Below are 11,094 nucleotides of genomic sequence, written 5' to 3'. Positions count from 1 at the left end.
CTTGCTGATTCATCAAAATAAAAATATTATTCCAATGAAATAATTTTTCCATTATTTTGGTGAAATGACTATTTTATTTTGAAATTGAAAAGAATAACCATTCCAATGCAAGATGAAAAAAAATTAATAATTTTTTTATCTATTTAAGTTTAATTCCATTCTTATTTGTATTTTTATGTTTTCATTTCTTCTTATTAACTTGTACGTATAAAAGATCATTAGTGGGAGCGTATACGAAACTGGTCTAGTGATAAATATGTATATATATAGTTACAATTAATATTGTTTGTGTTCATAATTATGTTTCAACTAAGTTCCAATTACCATGTACTATAAATACAATGCAAAGTAACACATGTTCTCATCAAATACCCAAAAAGAAAAAGAAATAAAATTATTAATTGATATTATATAATATATATTATTGGAGTTCTAATCTCAAAGAAGAAGAAAAAAAAAATGCAATGCTTGGCTGTTCCATCATCATCACCAGTCCCAGTTAGACTAATTACACCAAAAAAATGTACTAATTATAATTATAATTTTGTTAGTAGTACTACAAGATCAAGATTATCAAGATCAAGTGCTTGCTACCCCATTCAATGTACTGTAGTCGATAGTTCTAATCCAATTATCGATCGACGATCGGGCAACTATGAACCATCCATTTGGTCTTTTGATTATATTCAGTCTCTTACAAGCCAATATGAGGTGAGTAATATTATTTATTATTATATGAAGATTAGGGTTGGTCCGAGATATACATAGGTTGTTTAAGTAACGTTGTTAGTTTTAATTGTTAACTTTAAAAAAATACAAAAAAAATAAATTATTAAACTAACGATTTTTATTAGATAGTTGTAGTTTATATATAAATATTTGATCTTATTATATTATTTAATTTTCAAATATATATATGTAGGGAGAACCTTATAGAAGTCGGGTGAAAGAGATCGAGGGAGATCGTGAAAAGGATGCTAGTTGAGATGGAAAATTCTTTAGCTCAACTTGAGCTCATTGACACATTGCAAAGACTTGGAGTATCTTATCGCTTTGAGAATGAAATAAGTACTATTTTGAAGGAAAAATATGCCAATGTTAATAACCCTAATTATAATTTATACGCCATTGCTCTTGAATTTAGACTTCTACGTCAACATGGTTATGCAGTACCTCAAGGTATATACATTTATCATATATATAGGCAAAAATAAATAAAATGTAATAGCACATACTTCAAACCTTATTTTTCATTTTAGCCTTAGACTATTGAAATGTTTATCTATCTTCAACAATTTCTGTTATAAGAGCTTTAGAACACAGATTGAGTTTATAACACACTTGAGTCTTTAACATCAGATCAAACTAAGGATATATATAATGGGTATTGCCTATGAATAGTTAATATTAAAAATTTTTGAGTTTTTATATTAATTTTTCTATTTAATTAGAAAATTAAATTTCCCATTTTTACATTATATGGGCTGAGAATGGTCCATCAATTGAAAAGAAAATAATAAAAAAAAGTTTTTCGGCAAAAAAAAGTTGAAAAAAGTTGAATTTGACTAGAATATTTTTTATATAAATATATTTTTGATATAGTGTAAAAAGATGTATTTTTTTTTATATTTTCTTTAATTAATTAAGTAGCTAAATTAAGCATAGAAATACAAATTTCTTTTTTATTATTCGCTATCGGACCAAAATCTAATAGTTTAATATTTTTAAAATTAATATTTATAGTTAAATTTTTTTATTACCCATGGGTAATACCAGTATTCCATTTATATAGATATGAGACTCTTTTATTCTATTAGGACTTTTATAAAATTATTTTCTTCTAGTGTTTGAAGTATTTATGTATTTGGTTTTACATGTTCCATGATCTTTTCTAACATTTTTAAAATAATTAACAATCGTTTGATTTAGTTTTATTAATTAACCAAATTATTCCAAGTTGCGAACTAAATTTTTATTAAATATTTAATAAGTGTTCGATTATGTGTTATTGCAGAGAGTTTTAATCATTTTAAGGATGAGACAGGAAAATTCAAGGCAAACATAATTAGTGATGATATTATGGGAGTATTGGCCTTATATGAAGCTTCATTCTATGAGAAAAAAGGCGAAAGTATTTTAGAGGAAGCTAGAATTTTCACAACTAAATATCTCGAAGACTACACTATAATGATATCGCAAGAAAAGAAATTAATGATTGATAATGATTATGATTATAATTTCGAAGTAGTGAATCATGCATTAGAGCTCCCACTTCATTGGAGGACTACAAGAATAGAAGCTAAGTGGTTCATCGACGCGTATGAGAAAAAACAAGACATGAATCCTATTTTGCTTGAATTTGCTAAACTCGATTTCAACATGATACAATCAACACATCATGACGATCTAAAACATATATTCAGGTGATGATGATGATATTGTAATTAAATCATCAAAGGGGTTTTTTTTTTTGGATTAAATTTATTTAAACTAATGAAGTGATTTATTATATATATATTAAGGTGGTGGAGGCATACTAAACTTGGGGAGAAATTGAATTTTGCAAGAGATCGATTGATGGAATGTTTCTTATGGAAGGTTGGAGTAAGATTTGAGCCAAAATTCAGTTATTTTAGAAAAACAACTGCCAAATTATATGAGCTAATAACATTAATTGATGATATATATGATGTTTATGGAACATTGGATGAATTAGAGCTTTTCACCAAAGCTGTTGAGAGGTTAGTACATATATATATTATTGAAATTTTTACATGAAAAATCCATTTTACACAATTTATTACAAAATTACTCATACACGCTTATACCTACTTTTTTACTTGCAAAGTTTGTTTTATTACACATATACCACTTAGTCATCATTCCATCCATCATCAATCAAATCCTACTCTCTTCCCTCTCTTTTTTCATTTTCTATCAATCAATCCATCATTTCACTCTCTTTTTTTCTTCTTTTCTGTTTATTTTTAATTTTATTTCAGTTTTTAATTTTTTATTTTTAATTTTATTTTCAGTTTTTAATTTTTAATTTTTTTTCCATAACAATTCTTCTTTTTCTTTTATTTTTAATTTTTAATTGTAAAGCTAGTTTCTTATATATTGTTGCTTAGGTCTAGGATTGACTTCTATCAATCAATCCATCATTTCACTCTCTTTTTTTCTTCTTTCCTTTTTATTTTTAATTTTATTTCAGTTTTTAATTAAATCTTTTTAACTTATTAGTTTAACTTTACAACTTCTGAAATACTTTCATGACAAAAGAGAAGACTTTGACTAGGCCATTCAACTGATATAAGCATGTACAAATAAATTCGTACAATTTTAATGTCATTTTCATTCTCGCTGGACTAGCTCAAAGCGACGTCGAAATAATTAGATAACAAAATAAAATAATAAGAAACAATTACCGATGATATTCTATACTTGAAAAGAAAACGATCTAATTCATGCTTATAGTAGTATTGACGTGAGTAGAGTTATAAAATTAATATTAGAAAAGTATTAGGACAAACATGATTAAGATTTATGAGTGAAGGTGGCAAAGCTAATAGATTAAATTAACCTGGTCAGTCCCATTTTTATATCATCAATGGGTAACAATGAGATTTATCATGGATGTTGATGTTCAAAGAGTTTTTCCTGTATTTTAGTTTGTATACAGTTGCTTTGTAGTTTTATTATAGTTTTGCTACTTGCATATGTTATTTCACTATAAAATTCATATGCAACTATTTGCACAAAACTTACTATGTATAACTACTATTTCTTAGTCCCCATCAAATTAAATTCTTGCATAATATATAAACTATCATAAAACGATGATGCAACTATAAGGCAACTATTTGCACTTGCATACAGTTGTTTTGTAGTTTTATTATAGTTTTGCTACTTGCATATGTTATTTCACTATAAAATTAATATGCAACTATTTGCACAAAACTTACTATGTATAACTACTATTTCTTAGTCCCCATCAAATTAAATTCTTGCATAATATATAAACTATCATAAAACGATAATGCAACTATAAGGCAACCAAAACAAAAAATAAATCAAAATGCAACTGTATATAACGTAGATGTATTATTCATGAGGTTTTTTTTTTAATTTTTCACATCATACATTGTTTTGGATTTAGTGGGAGCTCCAGATCTGTTTGTTACAGATCCACATTTCATGAATATAGATTTCAATATTAGGGGGAGTTATTTTGATTGAATAAAATAGAAAATAAATGTGTAATTTCAGTTTCTTCACAGTTTTTCTGATTTTTTTTTTTCGTCATTTTCAGTTTAGATCATTGCAGGTATTCTTTTCCAGTTGATTTTGCCAGAATTAATAGTTGTATTTTTCTCGTTTTGGTTTCATTTTGGTTGTTTTGCGGTTTTGAAACAAGCGCGTATTTTCATCTTCATGGTTCGCTTGCCGTATTGCATTCGAAGGCTTAAGGCATGTGGTATTTTTGTAAATATTTGTATGTGGATCGTATAAATGTTTAATGGGCCAAATTTCAAAGTATTTTTGTAATTTTTTTTCCTTTTTTGTATTTTTTTATTTTTTTCCCTATATTATTTAAGAAAGAAATAATTATATAACTAATTAAGTTGTGTTATTATAGAGGATTAACAATTATTAGATTAGAGTATTATATGTATATTTTTTGGTCACAAATAATCATATTAGCTACTTATATCGGCGGATTATTATCGGCTGATTCCACCAATAATACCCAATATTGGTAGATTTGGACATTAATACTGGCGGAGATGTCCGCCTCTACAAGTCTTAAATGTTATAATGTGTATATATAAATATATTTATATATAATACTTTTCAATGGGTATTATCCATTGGTTACTGAAAGAGTTTAAATATTAATTTTAAAAATATTAAACTATTAAATTTTGATCCAATAACGAATAATAAAAGAAAATTTTGAGTTTTATGCTTAATTTAACTACTTAATTAAAAAATATATCAAAATATATCTTTTAATTACTATATTAAAAATATATTTCTACACAAAATATTGAAATTAAACTCAACTTTTTTTTTATCTTCTTTTCTACTGGAATATTTTTTTAAAAAAAAATTCAATTGATGGAACAACTCCAACCCATATATATATTAATATTTATATATCTATATCTTTGTATTTATATGTGTGTATTTTTGTTTATTGGCAGATGGGATGTGACAATGATAAATGAGTTACCTGAATACATGAAGATGCCTTTTCTTGTTTTACACAATACAATAAATGAAATAGTATTTGAGATATTAAGAGACAAAGACATCTCCATCAACATTCAATACCTTAAGAAAACGGTATGATCATATCTATCTACCTATCTTGTTTATTATTTATGTATAACCTAGCTATAAAAATAAGCATAGGCTTTATATATGAGCAATTCTCATATTTGTATGAGATTTGTTGTTCAGCATCAAACATGTTGAATCGATCGATCGGCAGCCTAATGAGGTGCTCGACACTCATATACTTTTGGTGTCGAACAACAACGCTCATACAAAATATTGCTTTGTATCAAATAGCGATATAATAACAATATGTGCTAAAAATTTCTTATAAGTACTTATTATCGATCGAATCTAATCACGTAATGATATTTATTGTGTAGTGGATAGATATGTGTAGAGGTTTTCTACAAGAAGCAAAATGGTACTATAGTGGATACACACCAACATTGGAAGAATATATAGAAAATGGTTGGATCTCAGTGGGAGCACCAGTTCTTATTGTGCATGCTTATTTTTCTCATTCAAATAATAATAAAGAGATTTTCGAATGCTTGGAACATGGTTATTATCCTACCATAATTCGTCATTGTGCCATAATATTACGACTTTCAAATGATCTAGCAACATCATCTGTAAGTTAATATAACTAACTATATATATATACATTTTATATAGAGCATATCATATAACAAATATTGCTTTAATATTGTACTTTTTTTGCATTTTGTCACTAAAAAAATTTATACTTTCAGTCACAATGTGAAACTAGTGACTAAAAGTAAAAAAAAAAATACTGTGACTAATTATAAATCATCATTCCTATGTTGTGACTAAAAGGTATGTGACTATCTAAATATATTAGTCACAAAAATCACAATTTGTTGTGACAAAATGTATTTTTAGTCACATTACTTATTGTGATTAAAACTAAATTAGTGGCAACTTGTATCTAAATACTACATTTTAGTCACAAATAATTTTTTGTTGTGACTAAAAGTCACATTTAGTCACAAAAAAATTATGTTGTGACTAAAAGATTGTCACTAAAGGTAGTTTTTATTGTAGTGTGTATTTCACATTATGCATTAAAATTAGGTTTCGATCTGGATCCAAATTTGAACTAGCTCCGTAAATTTTTTTTCTTTTTTTCTTTTTCAGCACACTGACAGTCAAACTTTTTAAATTTAGTCATATTAAAAATATTTTAACAAAATCTAATCTAATAATCATCTATTCATGATTCAAAAGACAACTAATATAAGTAATCTCTATTTTGTATATAGGAGGAACTGGAGAGAGGTGATGCTCCAGCATCAATTCAATGTTACATGCAAGAAAAAAATGTATCTGAAAAGGAAGCTCGTGAACATATTAAGGTTTTAATAAGTGAAGCATGGAAGGAGATGAATAACAATGAATCTGATGATGGATTAATATATCCAATCTCATTGATTGAAGATGCCACAAACTTTGCTAGGATGGGATTATTCATGTATCAACATGGTGATGGTCATAGTTCTCAAGATAATCAATCCAAAGAAAGAATTTCATCCTTGATTATTAAACCTATTCCGATAGATACTTAATTAGTTAATTAAAATCATTTATCAATGCATATAAATATACTAGAAGAGAGTTACGTGGTGAGCCACGTAAATATTAGTTTTATTTTAAGTTCTAGGGGTTTTTGTTTAAGAATTTAGTGACTAATTGTAAATTATGTTATAAACGATATGTTTTATAAAACAAATTGTTAAGAATGTCATAATTGTGTATATAAATCTATAATATACACATTGTTATTCAAATGTTTTACGTTATAAACGATTTTTTTTATATAGAGTTTAAATTTTATATTGATGATTCTAATTTAGGGTGGGTATTGGTGTAGTTTTTTTTAATTTAAAAAAAGATGGTTTAATTTTTTGGGTTTAATTATTGGGTTTAAACGTTTAAAAAAAAAATTATTTAATTTTTTGGGTTTAAAAAAAAATCGTGTAAACCTAATGTGTAACAATATTAATATTTGTTAATTTTTTATTTATTTGTTAACGTTTAACTAATAAAAAAAATATCAAACATTGAGATATACGGTTTGTTATGTTAGAGAGATATGTGGCTAGGATGATTTTTTTTAATTTAAAAAAAGATTATTTAATTTTTTAAATTGAATTATTTGTTTTAAACGTTTAAAAAAAGATTGTTTAATTTTTGGGTTTAATTATTTATATATTTTTGAAAGTTAACGGGAGATCAAACATTTTTTTATTTTTAAAGTATATTCTGTTAAACCAAGAAATGCCGTTAGATAGTCACTTTTAATATATAAAGATATACACATGTATTTATATATCTACAATATATTATTGATCTATATAATGTACTTGTGTTAATTATAAATTAAATAATGAAATAAAGCAATATGCAATTTTGATGAAAAGAGATAAGAGAGGGAGTGATATGCAACTTAATTTATTTATATTTATATGGAATTTCGAAGAAAAGTACAAGAAAACTATTATCTTTTTGAACAGAAATATCTTGACTCTCTGAAATATATATTTGTTATTTATAGGGAAAATATGAGGGAATCAGACTTTAGTGCGTTAACAAATGAATCAATTAAATCTCGAAATTGTAGGAATTTGTTGTAGTAGACCAATTCTTTAGGGATATTATATTATATAACTTCTTGGATCATAACCACTCACAACCCTATTGGGGTGCCTATAAGGTTTTGGAGGAGTAAGCTCTTTTGTTACTTTGGCTAGCTAGTAGCTTCCCTCCAAGTGATTCACATGTTAAGATTTGTTACAAATGAGAATTCAGCTACTTAGCTGAGAATTATTACAAGAACTAACAAACTTATTCTCTAAACAACTTGGACAACTCACTACACTAACCAACACCCTAACTATCTTCCTAACCAACTAACTTCTCAATGTCATATTTACATTGAAAAAAAGAAATAATAGTTCTCTCTCCAATAAATCTAAAGAATTTTTTCATAAAAAAATACCAAACTAACTTTGATACTCCCCTCAAGATGGAGAATAGATATCTCTCCAACCCATCTTGTCTTTGAAGGTATTAAATTGGTTAGGAAAAAGTGGCTTAGTTAGGATATCTTTTGTAGAAACATGAACTATTTTGATAAGACCTTGTTGTACCTTTTCTCTTACCAAATGACAGTCTATTTTAAAGTGAATGTTTAGTTCTTTCATGGAAAACTGGATTTGCAGCTATAAGTTGAGCAGATTTGTTGTCACAATATAGCAATGAAGGCCCTTCATGCTCAACCTTCAGTTCTTTAAGAATGGAAAGAAGCCAAACAACTTCACAAGTAGTGTTAGCCATTGCTTTGTATTTTGCCTCTGCAGAAGATCTTGAAATATATAGTGTGTTGTTTCTTGCTCTTTCATTAGATGATAGAGGTTTCAATGAAGATACAGAAACCTGTTGTAGATCTTTTCGTATCAGGACAAGCTACCCAGTCTGAGTTTGCATAAGCATGAAACTTCACTTGTGAATTGGGCATCAAAGAAGATCCCTTAGCCAAGACTACTTTTCACATACTGCAATACCATTTGTGATGCATTTATGGGAGTGACTCGAGGTGTATATAGGAATTGGCTCAGTTTGTAAACTGAGTATAAGAGATGTCTGGTCTTGTAATTGTTAGGTATTGAAGTTTCCCGACAATTCATCTGTACAAAGTTGGATCAACTAGCTTCTCTTTCTCAACTTGTCTAAGTTTCAGGTTAGCTTCCATTGGTGTATTCATAGGCTTGCAGCCATAACAACCAAGATCCTCTAATAATTGCAAAGCATAGGGCCTTTGAGAAAAAAAGATCCCTTCCTCTGATCTAGCCACTTCTAGGCCTCGGAAATACTTCAATTTTCCTAAGTATTTTAGTTAAAATTGAGCATGTAACCTGATCTTTAGAGCCTTAAATTCATGTAGATTGTTGCTATTTAGAATGCCATCATTCACATAAACCAAGAGAAAAATAAAACTTCCATTGAAGTGTCTGATGAATAGAGAGTGGTCTGTGGTAGAGTGATGGAAACCTTCCTCAGTTAGAGCACTTGAAAATTTAGCAAACCACTACCTTGAAGCTTGCTTCAATCCATATAGGAATTTTCACAATTTACAAACTGCATTTGGTGGCAACTCTCCCTTAGGTCTATACCCTTGAGGTAGGGACATATACACATCTTCAAGGAGATCACCATGTAGAAAAGCATTGTTGACATCCAGCTGGTGTAAAGGCCAACCTTTGATTGCTGTAAGAGACAAAACTAGTTTAACAGTAACTAAATTAGTTACTTGCGCAAAGGTATATGTGTAATTAATTCCCTCCTACTGGTTATAACCCTTTGCAACCAGCCTAGCTTTAAACCTTTCTACATGCTCACCAGTATTAAATTTGATCTTGTAAACCCATTTTGGACCAATGACATGTTGATCTTCAAGCAAAGAAACAACAATCCAGATCTGTTTTTTCTCAAGTGCCTCTAATTCTGTGTCCATTGCATTGTCTTATTCAAGAATTCCCTAAGCTTGACTGAAAAATTATGGCTCAAAATGGCTTGAAATGGCTAAGACAGTTGCTCTAAAAGTAGGGGACGGCATGTGATACCCAAAAACTTGAGATAAAGGATGAGTAGTAACTAGAGAAGCCTGAGATGAAACAAAATTGTTATTAGTGGCCAAATAGCAGTGATAATCATTCAGGTATGATGGTTTAATAACTTGTCTCCTTGATCTATCATGAAAATGAGAAGAAACATGAAAAGGATCAGAAGAATTAGTTTGAGGATGTTGAGGAGTTGCTGTATGCGAATGTTGAGGAGCTGCTATATAAGGCAAATTAGAGAAAAAAGATTCATAAGTAGTAGGAAGACCCCAAGTATGAACTAAAGGAAAAATATGTTCATAAAAGTAGATATCTCATGAATTGAATATTGTGTTGGTATTTAAATCAAGCTAATGCATGTTGTAAGCCACAACAAATTTACTAATATTTTAATTCCAATACTTCTAATTATTTTAGTATAATTGTAAGTAAGGGTCGATCCCACTAGGACTATGTTTATTTAATTACTAAAAAAATTAGTGACAAAAGTTAGAAAATAGGGGTTTGAGGTTTAGAGTAAAATAGCATAAATAAAAATAAAAACAAATTAAAATTAAAATTGAGACTACGATATGAAAACCTAGTTAAAGGTTATTCGTCACCCTCAACAATGATTCCTAATTCCTATTAGTGAATATAATTTCAATTTCCAATCAAACTATTAATCCCGCAGATAAAGTTGAAGCAGTCAATTATCTCAATCTCCCTATTACATGTAATTAAGGCGAAGCGCTCAATAATTAACTCTTTTACCTAAGCAATAAATCCACGAAGCATGTAATTTATTTAACTTAGATAAAGCTTTAAGATTTATGGAGATAGATTAATCTAGGCAACAAATTAATGAAGCATATAATTTATTTAACTTAGGTTTTATTCTTCATCACAATTAAAAATACCTTTGACAATATTAAAAATTGTAATTCATCACAAACACTTAGAATCCTAGACTATTAGGTGAATAGTAATCATAAGTTGATGGTAGATTAAAGTAAAACCTAATTTAGTGGCCATCTAAACAAGATTAAAACAATAACCATGACATTGAACATAGAAGAATAGAAGCAATTTGATATAATAAAAACTAGAAATTAACATTCAATAATAAAATTAAGAATTCATGTCTCGGGTTTTGAAATAACCCTTAACTAAAAGGAAATTACTCCAAACT

General features: G+C 27.9%; 1 pseudogene; it reads left to right on the top strand.

Moving 5' to 3' along the window:
• The first annotated feature begins 347 nt into the window (after positions 1-347).
• LOC133037766 (myrcene synthase, chloroplastic-like) lies at positions 348-6,926 on the top strand (annotated as a pseudogene).
• The last annotated feature ends 4,168 nt before the right edge of the window (positions 6,927-11,094 follow it).

This window comes from Cannabis sativa, chromosome 5 (assembly GCF_029168945.1).
Source record: "Cannabis sativa cultivar Pink pepper isolate KNU-18-1 chromosome 5, ASM2916894v1, whole genome shotgun sequence".
Lineage (NCBI taxonomy): Eukaryota > Viridiplantae > Streptophyta > Magnoliopsida > Rosales > Cannabaceae > Cannabis > Cannabis sativa.
The sequence above is the reverse complement of the archived record's forward strand: the minus strand, read 5'-3'. Positions and strand labels throughout refer to the sequence as shown.